A 15,030-nucleotide genomic window follows, 5' to 3' on the forward strand; every position below is an offset into this window, starting at 1 on the left:
AAATTACTGGCTGTTTTGTCTCCCACTGGACGCTCCGTGAGGCTGTTTTCTCGTACCCCCATTTGCTGGTCTCCGATAGGAGTCCAAGATGGTGGATCCACGCTGCGTTAGCTGGTAGGGGACCTCTGCATGAATCTCTCCTTGCTCTCCGTTCTCTTTCACTATTCTCACTCCATTTGGTGCTTGGCTGAGTTCTTTATCTCTTCATTTGATGTTCTAGCGTTTCAGGATTGTTGCATTCTCTGTTTGGCTTAGTTTTTCAGATCTTTGCTGTGGAGGGACGGCATGGTGCTTCTGCCTAGAGCGCCATCTTGCTGGAACCCGGGTCGTGTTTTTTTATCCAGTCTGCCATTCTATGTCTCTTTATTGGTGCATTTATTCCATTTGCATTCAGTGTAATTATTGATAGGTATGAGTTTAGTGCTGTCATTTTGATGTCTTTTTTTGTGTGCTATTGACAGTTTCTTTATTTCACTTAATATTCTGTGCTGAGTCATTTTTCTTTATGTATTTTCTTTTCATCTTTTTCATTGTTGTTGATTTTGTGTTTACTGAGTCTTTATATTTTTGTTGTTTTTTTAGTTTGACTTGTAGTATTTTTAGTTTCCTTTGTGGACAAGAGACTGTGGCCGTAGGAAGCAGAGGAGGCCAAGTGGGGGTGAAAAAGTGTGGGGGGTGGGAAAGCGTATGTCACTGGCTGCCTGTTGTTCTGTCTCCTGCTGGGAGCTCTATGAAGGTACTTTCCCGTCCTTCCTGTTTGCCGATCTCTGACAGGAGTCCAAGATGGCAAATCTGTGCTGTGTTAGCTGATAGGGGATCTCTGCACGTATCTCTCCTTGCTCTCTGTTCTCTGTCAGTTTCTTATTCCATTTGGTGCTTGGCTGAGTTCTTTATCTTTTAATTTGATGCTTAGGATCTCAGGATTGACGTGTGTTTCTGTTTGGCTTAGTTCTTCAGATATTTGCTGTGGAAGGACGGCATGGTGCTTCTGTCTATAGCAGCATGTTGCCCACAACTCCAGTGTTTATTTAAAGGAAACAAAACATAATTTAGGGACACAACATTCTTAGATCAGAGAAGAAAACCCTAACTTAAAAAAAGAGCATATTCGATTAGCTAAGTGATTGGGCATTAACTGTCTACAACTAACAGTAATTGTGTGTTATATTCTTTTTTTTTTTGATGGGGGAAGATGATGGTGTTAATGAGACTATGAGAAATTTGGGGCTGGAGGCTGATTTTTCACGGAAAAGAGTATATTTATCCACATAAGTGGAACTTTAACTAGATTAGAAAAACATCAGAACAGAGACTAACTTATCAAAACATTTTCATTTAATCATTTATTGTTGTTAAAAATTATGTATGTAAATATACATATACACATATATTCTGAGAAAAATATCTATAATGGTTGTAACTAATGAATTAACTATAGTTTTTTTTGTAACTATGAACATTTAAAAATTTTATTCTTTTTGTTTATTTGTATGGTCTATTTTTCCTGCATAAATATGTAGACAAAATATTTTTAATTTACAGCTTTCTATTTATAAGATAGTGAATTGTATTAATCGCTAAAAAAGTCATCATTAAATACAAAGGATATCTTTAAGGTAAATAGAATTGAATGGATTGGATTAAATGGCATTATGTAACTTATCCACCAATTCAAACTCAACAAGCATTTATTGAGCATATACTATGTGGAAGCATTTTGCTAGATAAGGAGATTCGAAGAGGACTAAAGCATGAATCCTTCTCTTGCAGAAACTCCAGTGTAGCAGAAACAGTCACATGTGTGAATAACTATATTACAAGACAAAGCGGAATAGGTAGAACAATGGAGGCACACATATCTATATGAATGTGGGGGAAGAAGAAATCAACTTAAAGCAAGAGAGTCTAGGAAGACTTTTGAGGATAAAATAATAGCTGAGCCTTTAAGGACTGGAAGCCAGTAGCCAGACTGAGAGGGAATGGGAGGGTGGCATTTCAGGCAAAAGGGACAACTTTACTTCATTGCTCAAGTCATATTTCATTCATTAATCCATTCAATATACGTTAGACATCTATCATGTGCCAGATGCTGGGCTAGCCACTAGAATACAGAGATAAGAGACACATCTTCTGACCTCAAAATGACCTCAAAGATTATCTTCCGGAAGTTACGGGGGTGTTGGGGTGGAGTGGAGGAAACTATTAAAATATACTATCTTAAGCTATAGAGTTGCTGTGAGTCGGAATCAACCCAGTGACAATGGGTCTAAGACAAGTCTTCTTAATTTTCTTCTTTTTGTCTTTTTGGTCATGGACTCCCTTCATGTACTATGGCTCTGTCTTACTCATCTAGTGCTGCTCTGATAGAAATACCATAAGTGGATGGCTTTAACAAAGAGAAATATATTTCTTCACAGTAAAGTAGGCTAAAAGTCCAAATTCAGGGAGTCAGCTCCAGGGGAAGTCTTTCTGTCTGTCAGCCTTCTCATCAATGTTCCCCGAGAGTAGGAGCTTCTCCACGCAGGGACCTCATGTCCAAAGGACACACTCTGCTCCTGGCACTGCTTTCTTGGTGGTATGAGGTCCCCCTGTCTCTCTGCTGACTTCTCTCTTTTATACTCAAGAGATCGCCTCAGGACACAATACAATCTTATAGATTGAGTCCTGCCTTAACTAACACAACTGCCACCCATCCTCCGTCATTAACATCGTAGAGGCAGGATTTACAACATACAGGAAAATCACACAATACCAGGAATCATGGCCCAGCCAAAATGATACACACATTTTTTGGGGGGACATAATTCAATCAATGACAGGCTCTTCTTTCCTCAATGTTATTAAATGAATGAATTAAAATATATAGGATTACCAAGGGAACCAATTATACTGAATTATAGTTTTCAAAGTATTTTAAATTATGATATAGAAATATATGTCCTTCCTTATTACCACACTAAATAACAATATCTAGTGCTGGATCTAATAACTACTGTAATTTCAAAGTAGTGGCAAGAGTAAACAGTATTTCATGGAATCAGCAATAATTGTGACACGATATGGAATATCTGTGATTTCTATTGGTACAAATCTCAGATATTGCTAATACTACTGAGCTTTACTACCTATATTCAAATTAAATAAAATGCTGAATTTCAGTTAAATGTTAGTGAAAATAAACATGTAATCTTTTTTCCCATCCAAATTCACAGACTCTTCTGAATTCTATCTACAGATTCCCCAAGGGAACTCCCTGGATTAAGAATCCCTGCGGTAGGAGAGGAGCCCTAGTGGCTCAGTAGTTAAGAGCTACAGTGCGCTAAGGCTGCTAACCAAAAGATTGGCAGTTTGAATCCACCAGCCACTCGTTGGAAACCCTATGGAGCATTTCTAAGAAAATAACCATAAAAAACAATTAGAGGTGTGGGTGATGGTTGCACAACATGATTAACGTAATTGCTATCACTAAACTTTACACCTGAAAAAATGTTGAATTGGCAAACTTTGTGTTACATGCACTTTTAAAACAATTAAAAAACCAGAGTAGAGGTAGGAATGTCAGAGGCAGCTTCTCAAAGGAGATTTCATTTAAGCTGAGTGAGGAATTAGAGGAACGTGACAGGCAAGAGGAATGACAGGCAGAGGTAACCACATGCAGGTAATCATGCAGCTGATGCTGAGCGAGGTCCACTCAGAGAACTGAAAGTAATTTGGAATTTTGGAATACAACTACTAATATTACTACTAATCACTTATTGAGGCTTTATAGATGCTGTATTAGTTTCCCAGGGCTGCCATAACAAAATACCACAAATTAGGTGGCTTATAAGAACAGAAATTAATCGTCTCATAGTTCTGGAGGCTGGGAGGTCAGCCATGTTGAATCCTTCTGAGGTTTGGAGGAAGAATCTGTTCCATGCCTCTCTCTTAGCTTCTGGTTGCTCCAGGTGTTCCTTGGCTTGCCGCGACATCTCATGGCGTCCTTCCTCAGTATCCTCGTTTCTGTGTATCTTCTCCTCTTTTATGTGGACGTCACTCATGTAAGTTTAGGAACCCCCCACTCCCGTATGACCTCATGTTAACCTAACTGATAGCATGTGTAAAAACCCTATTTCCAAACAAGGTCACATTCACAAGTACTGAGGGTTAGGACTTCAACATATCTTTTTGGGAAACACAATTCAATCCATACCAAAAACAAACAAACAAACCTTTTGCCGTCAAGTTGATTTCAACTCATAGAGACCCTATAGGACAGAGTAGAACTGCCCCGTAGGGTTTCCAAAGAGCGGCTGGTGGATTCGAACTGCCAACCTTTTCCTTAGCAGCCAAGCTCTTAACCACTGTACCACCAGGGCTCCAATTCAATCCATAACAGATGCCAAACACTGTACTATGTATATTACAAAGTATTCTCAAGTAATTAAGCCATCTCAATATCATTTTGAGGTAAATATACTTTATCCCCATTTTAGAAATGAGAAAATTAGGGTCCAGAGAATTTAAACAGTTTTTCTAAGATCAAGTCACATGTATGTGGCAGAGCATATATTAAAGGACTTGTCTCATTCAGAGCTCATGAGGCGCTTTAGGTGTGTCTCCATCTGTGTAAGAGGCAGGCATTTCAGTCAGGAAATGCCTAGTGGTGAAGAACCTCATATGCCCACACTAAGGAGAGTGAATTGTATCATGAAATGTCATGTGAGGTCTACTTTCTCACTTCATTGCCTGCCTCTTCACATACATCTGAACCACCTTGTACCACTATTGATCCCAAACATACCTTGATTTTCATACTTCCATGTCCTTGCACATGCTGTTCCCTCTGCCAGGCATGTCCTTCCACTTCCTTCTCCTGGCTAACTAGAACTCATCCTTCAAGATTTCATGCAAAGTTTCTCTCTAGTTCATAAATGAAGATGCTGTCCCTTGTTAAGGAAAGCTAGAGTTTTGGACTTATGAGAAGCAGGTGGAAAAGAAAGCAGAATAAGGGCAGTCCTAACAAGAAAAGGGAATGCAGCATATGGAGCAAGAGCAGCAAAGGCTAAAACATTTTTACAGCTACTTTAAGTTAGTATCTAGATAGTAATTTCCTTAAAAAAAAAAAAGCCAAACCAGTTGCCGTGGAGTCAATTCCAGCTCATGGCAACCCCATGTATGTTGAAGCGGAACTGTGCTCCATTGGATTATCGATGGCTGTGACCTTTCAGAAGCAGATTGCCAGGACTTTCTTACGAGGGGCTTCTGGGTGGACTCGAACCTCCAACCTTTCAGTTAGCAGCCAAGGGCTTAATCATTTGCACTACCAAGGGGCTTCTAATTTTCCTTTTTAGGATCAGATAAATACAAAATCAGAAGAGGAATACAGCGGAGAATTAAATGGCTTTTTGCCTTATAACATGACTTTTGAGATTTCAGGGGGAAAAACAGCATAAGCTGACTGACAAGGCTGCTACTTCCTTGAGAACTCTATCTGGAATCTAGCCCTATATAATACATTCATAATGTTTGTTTAAGTTTTCTTTTACATCACTAATCTCAGATTGTTAAACCTAGAAACAGGAATGTGTTTTAAAATCCATTTTTCCAAACACTTTTATAAGTTTGAAACTTATAAAACCAGTCAGTTTAGTATAGATGTTTCATAGCAACCAACAACCAGTTGCCACTGAGTCGACTCCAACTCATAGAGACTCCATGTGTGGAACATTTTTTTTTCGAAAATTCATTCATTCAACCAATATTTTTTGAGAGCTTAAAATGTACAAGGCATTATGGGACAAGTAATGGTGAGTTATATAGCAGCAGATTCTCTAAAGGTCTTACAAAGAGGTGGCAAATTTACACCACACCATTATGTTTTGTTTGCTCCAGATTTTTAAACATGGAATTAGTCACTATACTAGTTTCATGGGCTGCCATAACAAAGTACCAAACACTGGTGGCTTAAAACAGCAGAAATTTATTATCTCACAGTGCTGGGGGCTAGAAGTCCAAAGTCAAGGTGTTGGCAGGGCCATGCTGTCTCCGAAGGCTCTAGGGGAGGATCCTTCCTTGTCTCTTCCACCTTCTGATGGTTGCTGGCGATCACTGGCATTCCTTGTAGACACATCGCTTCAGTCTACGCCTCTGTCATCACGTGGCCTGTGATGTGTCTGTGTGCGCTGTCTTCACATGGCCATCTTCCACCTGTGTCTGTGACAAGATTGCCTTCTTCTTATAAGAACATCAGTCATTGGATTTAGGGCCCACCCTAACCCGGTATGACCTGGTCTTAACTTGACTACATCTGCAAAGACCCTATTTCCAAATAAGGTCACATTGACAGGTACCGGGGGTTAGGACTTGAACATATCTTTTTAAGGGACACAATTCAACCCACAACAGTCACCAATATTGAAAATTGTGGAGATTTCACATAATAAGCTGGATTTCTGACTTCTATTGAAAAAGCGATGGATTGGCACCATTAGACTTCCATTCCCAAATGGAATGGGCTGGAGCTGAACGAGCTGCCTTTTACAGAATCTGGCACATGCTTTCTAGTTCACCATAGGCACCACCACTCTGCCAATCTTAGAGTCTCAAAACATAGAGCCACTCTTGATCCTTCAGTCCTTCTTATCCTTTACATTCAATCTGTGTAAAAGTCAGTGCAACAGCCTGTATTTCCATCTCCTCCTTTCCATTCTAACTTCAGTAATGACTCGAGGGCTTTATTACCTCCTGACAAGAATTATAATAATATACAACTAGATGGTGCCTGGCTACCACCACTGACTGCTCTGACAGGGATCACAACAGAGAGTCCCAGACACAGCTGGAGAAAAATGTAGAACAAAATTCTAACTCACAAAAAAAAAGACCAGACTTACTGGCCTGACAGAGACTGGAGAAACCCCGAGAGTATGGCCCTTGGACACCCTTTAAGCTCAGTAATGAAGTCGCTACCAAAGTTCACCTTTCTGCCTAAGATTAGACAGGCCCATAAAACAAAACAAGACTAATGGGGCACAACAGCCCAGGGATAAGGACTAGAAGGCAGGAGGGGACAGAAAAGCTGGTAATAAGGAACTCAAAGTTGAGAGAGTGTTGACATGTCATGGGGTTGTTAACCAATGTCATAAAACAATATGTGTACTATTTAAACAGAAACTATTTGTTCTGTAAACTTTTATCTAAAGTATAATAAAAAAAGAATTATAATAATAGCTAACATTTATTGAGCAGAACTCGCTGTGTTAATCGTTTTATATGACCATCTCATTTAATCCTCATAACAGCCCTTTCATAATTCCATCATAATCCTCATTTTACAGTTGAGAAAAGTAAGACAATAAAAGTTTAACACACTTGTCCAAGGTCCCACAGCCTGAAAGTGGTGGAGTCTGACCCCAGAGACTGTACTTTTAATTCTACAAATCAGTCTATACAGCTTCATGTTTAGGTATAAGTGACCTGGTGCCCATGAAGCTTTTCCAGGAGTGGGGAGAAAGGAATAAAATGCTCTAAGGGAATCATTTTCCATTTCAGATCCTCGACTTCTGTAAATATTCTTTCAGAAAAAGGATCTAGCTGATAACTCAACTAAGGGCTAGGAATTCTCTTTCATTATTGTCTTTTTCTCACTGCTTACCCCTCACCCATCTTGAATCTTACAGGGGTGCATTGTCCTGGGGTGTAAACACTTATGCAGTAAACAAAGAGAGAATTGAAAAGTATTGGTATAGATGATGAAAAAAAATGAATGACTCTATCAATTGGATAACAAATTCTTTTGAAGTTCAATCCAGTTCCAAGTTCCACTTCAATCTGGGACGCAGATAGCGGGAATGTCTCTGCTACACTAACAACACTGTAATTACTTTTATTGCTATTATTACCTTCAGCCCACCACAGGCTTCAAATTCTTTTTGCTTTGTGCTTAGCGTAGAGGCTGAGATGTGGAAGGGATTCCCTCAGAGTTCCTGCTTTTCATATCTGTACATGATGTCTTTCAGCAATTTTGGAAAATTCTCAGTTATTTTCTCTTTAAATACAGTGAAACCTGTGAGAACCAGAACTCAACAGGACTGCCTTGTTTTTCCAGGTCTCACGAGTTTTCCGCCTTTGACAGGGTGTGGTCTTACCACTTTTCTATTGCTCTCTATTAGAGAAATTTTGGCGTTTCCTTCTCTGACAGGTTTCTGCCTTACACAGGTTCCAGCTTTCACAGGTTTTACTGTGTATCTTCTGTTCCCTTCTCTCTCTCTTCTCCTTTCAGGCCTCCAATTACTTGTATGCTAGACAAATTGTTATTGTCCCAAATATCTTAGATTTTCTGTTTTTGTTTTTTCGCTTTCCTTCCTTTAGTTTTTCCATCTGGATGGTTGGTTACTATTGACTTGTATTCAAGTTAGTGCTCCTTTTTTCTTCTGGTCCACACTGCCAAAAACCCATCAAATGAATTTTTCACGTCTGCATCATCTCTTTCATTTTTAGCATTTAAATTGTTTTCTTTTTAATCGTTTCAATCTCTCTCTGCTGAAATTTCCCCATCTATTCACAAAGATCAATTTTTTTACTACATCCTTTAACATATGTTTAACATATTTACTATAGTTTTTTGAAAGGCTCTAATAATTCCAACTGTTCCTTCTCCATTAATTTATTCAACTGTGTATTTTTATCAGTATACACTCATAGATATTTATTTTATTCTTTGGGTTATATTCCAAACTTATTATTTATTTTGTGGCTCAAATTGTTCCAACTTTTGTCTTTCAGGTTGACATCTGTGCCATTTTGACATATCCCAATCCTTTTTTTTTTTTTCCCTTTATTTCCTGACACCACAAGACGCTCCAAGCTCATCTTGTATTTTCCCTTGCCAAAGCATTGGAATCAACCACAATGGACAGAGCTTGGAAATATATGTAGGTGTGCTAATCCACAGCTATCATAGGGATGGTGCCGGAGCAGGCTGCCTTTTGTTCCATTCTGCGTGACGTCACCACGAGTCAGAGACTGACTCAGTGGCAGCTAACAACAACAGCTAACCCGTGTCTGCATCTATCTGTATACTTGTTAAAAAAAAATATATGAGTTTATACCGATGACCCTAATTCCAATCAAATACCACAAGGCTCATTCTAATATACTCGTTTTTCTTATTTATAACTTCTTTTTTCCTAAAATATTTACTATTTGGCTTTTTACAGGGAAAGGTTTTTGACCCCTGATTTAGACCATTCAGATTTCACGTGATGACTATTCACACCTTTGGATTAATAGCTGCTACCCAATGGCTGTTTTCTGTTAGCTCCATTTCTTCTTTGTTGTTTTTTCCTCTTTCTCTGCTTTCTGTTGGGTTAATCGAGCATTCTTTATGATTCCATTTAATCTCCACTACTGCTTTACTGTTTATACCTCTTTAAAAATGTTTAGTGGTTGCGCTAGCTAGTGCCGTTGACTCTATTCCAACTCATGGTGACCTCAGGTGTGTCAGTGTAGAACTGTGCTCCATAGGGTTTTCAGTGGCTGAGTTTTCAAAAAATCACTAGACCTTTCTCTCAAGGCACCTCTGGCTGCTAACCAAACGTTTGGAGGTTTGAGTCCACCTAGACGTGCCTTAATAGTGCCATTGTGCTATTGTTATTATGTATTTTATTTTAATAATGTTCTATAAACACACAATACAGTATTATTTTTGCTTTATACAGTCAGTTATCTTTTAGATCAATTAAAAATATATAATTACTGAATTTTGTTGTACCTTCATTTATTCCATTTTCAGCACACTACATTTCTTTGTGCAGACACAAGGTTGTCTCCTGTATCATTTTCCTTCTGGCTGAAGAAAATTTCCTTTAATATTGCTTTAAGTATAGCTCTGATTGTAATAAATTCTCTGTTTTTGTTCGTCTGAGAAAGTCTTTACTCCTACTTCATTTCTGAAAGATAGCTTTGCTGGTGATAGATTTTTGGGATTCACATAATTTTTTTTCTTTCAGCCCTGCATTGTCTTCTATTTGTGTGATTTCTTAAGAGTAGTCTGCTATAATTCTCTGGCCACTTTTGGGATTTTTCTCTTTGTCTTTTGTTTTCAGCAATTTAAATGTGATATGCCTGTGTGTGTGTGTGTGTGTGTGTGTGTGTGTGTGTGTGTGTGGTTTTTACCCTGTTTAGTGTTCCCTGCATTTCTTAGATCTATGAATTGGTGTGTGTTATTGATTTTGGGCATTTTTCAGAAATTTAAATTTCCTTAAATATTACTTCTACCCTGCTGTCTATCCTTCTGAGATTCCAATTATACATGTTAGACCATTTGATATCATCCCATAGCTCTTGGATCCTCTGTTCTGTTTTTTCTCACTCTTTTTATTCTTTTTCCTCTTTGAGTTTCAGATTTTATGATTTGTATACGTTCACTGATTCTTTACTTTATGAAGTCTGCTGATGCATCTCTCCAAAGAATTCATCTCTGTTACTGTGTTTTTCATTTCTATCATTTCCATTTGATTCTTTATTATTCATCACTCTACTGAATTTACCCATCAGAACTTGCATGTTGTCCACCTTTTCAATTAGAGCCTTTATTATATTAATTATTGTTATTGTATATTCCCTGTTAGATAATTCCAACAGGTGTCATATCCAAGTCTGTTTCTGTTGATTTCTCTTCCTCATAGAAGTGTGTCACCTTTTCAGCCTTTTTGCGTGTGTCATAATTTTCTGTTGCAGTTTGTATCACTTGTGCAAAACAGAAAAGACTAGGGTAAATAATTTTTATGTTTTGGAATGAGCATACTTTTCCTTCTGATAGGCCTTTATCATGGAGAGTTGTGTTAATTTAGTCAGGAATTGGGCTGGATTTAAGGCTTATTGTTGCTATGGTTGCCCTCAATTGTACTAAAATCTTCAAATTCCTTTAGGAAGATCTCATGTTTGAAGGATATTTGATATGTCATAGAGTTTTTCTCAATATAGTTTCCATCCTCAGGTTTTTCTCTTTGTGCTGTAACTTAGAAAGGGCTGTCTCTTTCAACATTCACTGTGGTATGCTACTGTTACTCAAGGCTTGTTAGCCTATGGTAGGGGTGGGTGTGAGAAGGTGATTTCTGTTGTGGATAAACCTCAAGTCACTTTCTTTCCATCCTGCTCTTGCTTTTATTTTTCCAAGTACAGCTGAGGCAAGGCTATAATTTTCAAAAAAAATTCCACTATCAGTTCAGAGATAACAGAAAGGAATTATAAAGGAAAAAATAATTACTAAGTCCCTGTAAATGTTACTATACTCAAGGCCCAAAACCCAAACTAAACATTTTGCCTTCATCACCACCACACCAGGTGAAAGCTTATTTTCCAAAATAGAGATAAAAAATCTCCTTACCTTAAACTCCAGGCCAAACTAACTCTCAGGACCCTAGTAAGATGAGAAAATTACCAATTCTAAAATCTAAAGCCTTACAAGTTCTCAGTTCCTGTACTAGTATAGTTCTTTTTCTAGGATAAATGACAGTGAGACATACTCCTTGAGATTAAGTCCAAACCCCAGGGATCTGATTTGCCTCAAGGCTCCCAAGAGGCAATTGCACAATAATCCATCATCAATGTATTTCCATCATCTGGTCATTCAGAAGTCATGGAAGTCAATAGCCCAATCCAGTATCTTCTAGATTAAACCTAATCCATTGGTCTTCAAGTCTCTGCTCTAGCCAGAGATGGAAAAGGTACCAGGCATGCAGGTCTTTCCTCTGATCATCAGGATCTCCTTTCCTAACCAACCATGAACAACTGCCTAAATGAGAACAGAAACAACCTTGGAAGAAGAAGCAGTAATTTATGCACATAATCAAAAACCAATACTTGACCCATTGCTGTTGAGTTGATTCCGACTCATAGGACAGAGTAAAACTTTCTCATAGAGTTTTCAATGAATGACTGGTGGATTGGAACTGCTGGTCTTTGGGTTTGCAGTCAAGCTCTTAACCACTGTGCCACCAGAGCTCCATTTATGCACGTGGAGCAGTTCAAATTCATATTGAGAACAAGACTACATCCAAAGAAATGACAAATCCTGATGAGAAATGATACAGCTTAATGATGCATCTATTTATATTACGAAATGGAATACTTCTCATTAAGAAATATCTGCATTTAAGTTGTTCCGCTTCATTCATGTGTTTTTCAAGAACAAGGACATACACTTATTTTATAAGTACAAATTTTTAAAATACTTTTTCCTCATTTTATCTTGGAGCAAGTAAAGTCTCAGGCAGGCAAATCTGTTACGCAGTTTGGACAAAAATTGACTGGTTGGCCAACTGCTCATATTCTCCTGCTGAGGTTGTGAAAGTCCATTAAATTGTTCTGGAAACCACCACATCACTATCTGAACAACGTGCTTATTTACCTCACCAGGAAAACCCCAGTCACATGTTGCTAGTATCTAGTAAAAGTGGCAAAGTCAGGTGAGTTTGAACAAGATGCTCATGGTTTTCCTATTTTATTTTTCATTTTGATGGGAAATGTGTTGTTTTATGCTGCCAGTGAACAAAAACTACTTATGCTTACAATTTCTATAGCTGGTTTTATGTAATTTTTGACAGTTTCTCACATTTTAGAATCCTGTGGGAGAGTTTTGGATGTGAGATAAAATTCTTCCTCCTATACTCCCAACATCCTCCAATGCCTCACAGAGATCTTAGGTGCTGCTGAGGAACTAGTAGGGCCATTAGGACGTAATGCAGCTCTAGTGATGGGTTTGAAACCAGCTAGCAGTAGGCACAAGTTATTGCTGTGCTCTACTATTTTAGTGACTCAACCACCTTATGTCTCTGCTTCTCCCACTTCTGCTGTTAAGAGCGAACTAATTTCTACTCTCTTTCTGCTCCATGGCTTCTGCTATCTCACGTCCTCTAGTGTTTCATGACATCTGACAGTACCTCATAGAAGTTAAAAATGCAACTCTGGGGATCTGGGTTCAAGTCCTGCCTCTGCAATTTACTAATTCTATTACCTTAGCTAATGTATTTATCCACCCTGTGCCTCAGTTCCCTTATTTGAAAGTGGTAACTACCTCAAAGAGTAATTCTGAGGGTTAAATGGATTAATGTATATAAAGCACTTGAAACAGTGTCTGGCATGTAGTAAGTCCTCAATAAATGTTAGCTATTGTTATTCTGGAGTCCCTGAGTGGTACAAACAATTAATGCACTTGGCTGCTAACAGAACGGTTAGAGGTTTGAGTCCACCCAGAGGCATCTCAGAAGAAAGCCCCGGTCATCTACTTCCAAAAAATCAGCTATTGAAAACCCTATGGAGCACAGTTATACCTTAACACACGTGGGGTTGCCATGAGTCGAAGTCAACTCAATGGCAACTGGTTTATTTTTATTCTGTGTGTCTCTTATATCCACCTCAGACCCAGAGACTTTCCACTTTGCTGCAGAAGAAAATTGCCTATGGTGCATATAAGCTTCCCCCTCCCTTCTTGTCTTCCTCAGGGTTTTTCATGCCCTCTTCCCTTCTGGTGGCCCCTCGTGCCTCTTGCCTCTGGCCGACCTCCTGCTGTGGGGAACCGTCTCCTGCATGCAGCTGTCAATGCACTGCCCCAATAAATAGCTTGTTGTACAACACTATCTCACTATCTCGTGGTCATATAATTTTCCTTGATCATCGACAAATTCCCTCAAACTCACTACAAATCCCTGGGGCAGAAATGAGCAATCCTAGACACAGTCATATAAGGTTAAACAGCATTTTCAATGGGCATCATGGAAAGATATAAAGAAGTATTATGAAGGCTGGTTCAGCAGATCACCATCAAGGATGTCAGGAGGGTTATCCAATCAGAAAAGTCTTAAGTGAAACAAATCTTGAATCTGGTTACTTTTTTTTTTTTAATAAGATTGGAAGTGTTGATGGACACTGTCTTGGTCATCTAGTGCCGCTATAACAGAAATACCACAAGGGGGTGGCTTTAACAAAGAGAAATTTATTTCTTCACAGTAAGGTCCAAATTCAGGATGTCAGCTCCAGGGGAATGCTTTCTATCTCTGTTGGCCCACTCATCAGTCTTCCCTGGACTAGGACATGCTCCTGCTCCCAGCACTGCTTTCTTCATGGTATCAGTTCCCCCATTCTCTGCTTGCTTCCCTTTCCTTTTATCTCTTGTAAGATAAAAGGAGGTGCAGGCCACACCCTAAGGAAAATCCTTTTACATTGGAACAGAGATGTGACCTTCGTAAGGGTGTTATACAATCCGTCCTAATCCTCTTTAACATAAAATTACAATCACAAAATGGAGGACAACGACACTATACTGAGAATCATGGCCTAGCCAAATTGATACACACATAATTCAATCCATGACAGACAAACTCAAATATGTTTTTAACTTCCTGTGTGGGATAGCACAAATGAAGCCCATGGAGAGAGTCACAGTGCAATCAGGGACTGCTTCCTTTGGACACTGGTGCATCTCTCCTTGGCCCCTTTTCTGGCCAGTCAAGAATGCAAACCTCAGGTGGATTCAAACCTGTGACTTTAAGCTGTCAATTTGTCAGTCTGAGATTTCATCAGTATTGTTCCTGCCTACATTGCACTTGAGGTTCTTTCTGTTCAATTCAGCAAATTTTATTGAGTACTTACTGTATACAAGGCAATAGGAACTTGAATCTTAGCAAGTGAGTTACGATGACAAGGCTCAGATGGAAACAAGGCAGTTCAACTCCTCGTGACTACTCATAATCATTCAAGCTTGCAGCCTCATTCACTCTTTTTTATTTTCGGGTATGTATTTACACTCACTACAGAAGACTAATAAAGTCTCCAGGACTTTATGGAGAGCATTTTACTTCTCCTTACCACCTCTGCTTGAACTGATAACTGTAGTTTGTGATCCAGGATCCCCCTTAAGATGGAGCTGGCGCGCCTGATACCTTTCACCTTAGCTGAAATAACGTGAATCCAAGCTAAAAGTACCCAGACTGCAACTTGTATCTGTAATTTGTTTAGGTACGGAGGAGAGAAAACCCATTATCACAC

Source organism: Trichechus manatus, unplaced genomic scaffold (assembly GCF_000243295.1).
Source record: "Trichechus manatus latirostris isolate Lorelei unplaced genomic scaffold, TriManLat1.0 scaffold00094, whole genome shotgun sequence".
NCBI lineage: Eukaryota > Metazoa > Chordata > Mammalia > Sirenia > Trichechidae > Trichechus > Trichechus manatus.